We start from the raw sequence: 792 nt of genomic DNA, 5'->3' as shown, positions 1-792 counted from the left end.
CACAATAGCCAAACGGATAAAAGGCTGTGGACATACAGAGATTGAGGAACCCAGTAGGGCAAGAATCGAAAGGGCATCTTACTGTTGCCTAATATTCATGAAGAGGCCTTACCCAACATTGTGCGTTAGCTTGTGATTCCTGCATTTCTCTGGCAGGATGGGTATAACATACCATCTTGTAAGTCCGGTCTTCATCTAGGGTGGGTGTATCCCAAGCAACGAACGACTGTGGGAATACCAGTAGGGTCCTCAGCCATCAAAAATTGGTTCAATTTTGCCAATTACTGAAGGGCACAGGAAGCAGGTTCTGGAGGACACCCAGGACCAGCTCTTCTCCATTTGCTTTCAAGGTGTTTAATCCCTTTCCTCAACCCTTAACACATAGCAATCATCAGAGCTACCTCCTTCTTCCGTGAGCTGGCAGGGGTGCTCAGAGATGGCAAACTAATTTTGCTGTCAGTCAAAGAGAAATACACTCTGAAAAACCCCTTCTGACCCTAACATTCTGTGATCATAAAACAAACCTCCCTGTACCCCCAATCATAGTGTGTATCCTTAAATTAAGTACAATTTGACTTTGAATGACCCATGTCACATGTCTCTCTGAAAGGAACGATCAGGAGGCTGCTCTGCTCTGCTTTCTACCATCCATGAATGCTCATGCAAGAACGGACGACTGCCACTTTGCCTGAACAGAGCACAATATGCAATTACTTTAGTCAAAAGTACTTTGAGGTGATAAACTCAAGGTGACGCTGAAAAACTAACTTGTTGTCTTCATCTACACTTTCA

The sequence above is a fragment of the Panthera tigris genome, chromosome C1, assembly GCF_018350195.1.
Source record: "Panthera tigris isolate Pti1 chromosome C1, P.tigris_Pti1_mat1.1, whole genome shotgun sequence".
NCBI classification, from domain to species: domain Eukaryota; kingdom Metazoa; phylum Chordata; class Mammalia; order Carnivora; family Felidae; genus Panthera; species Panthera tigris.
Note: the sequence above shows the minus strand (reverse complement) of the source record.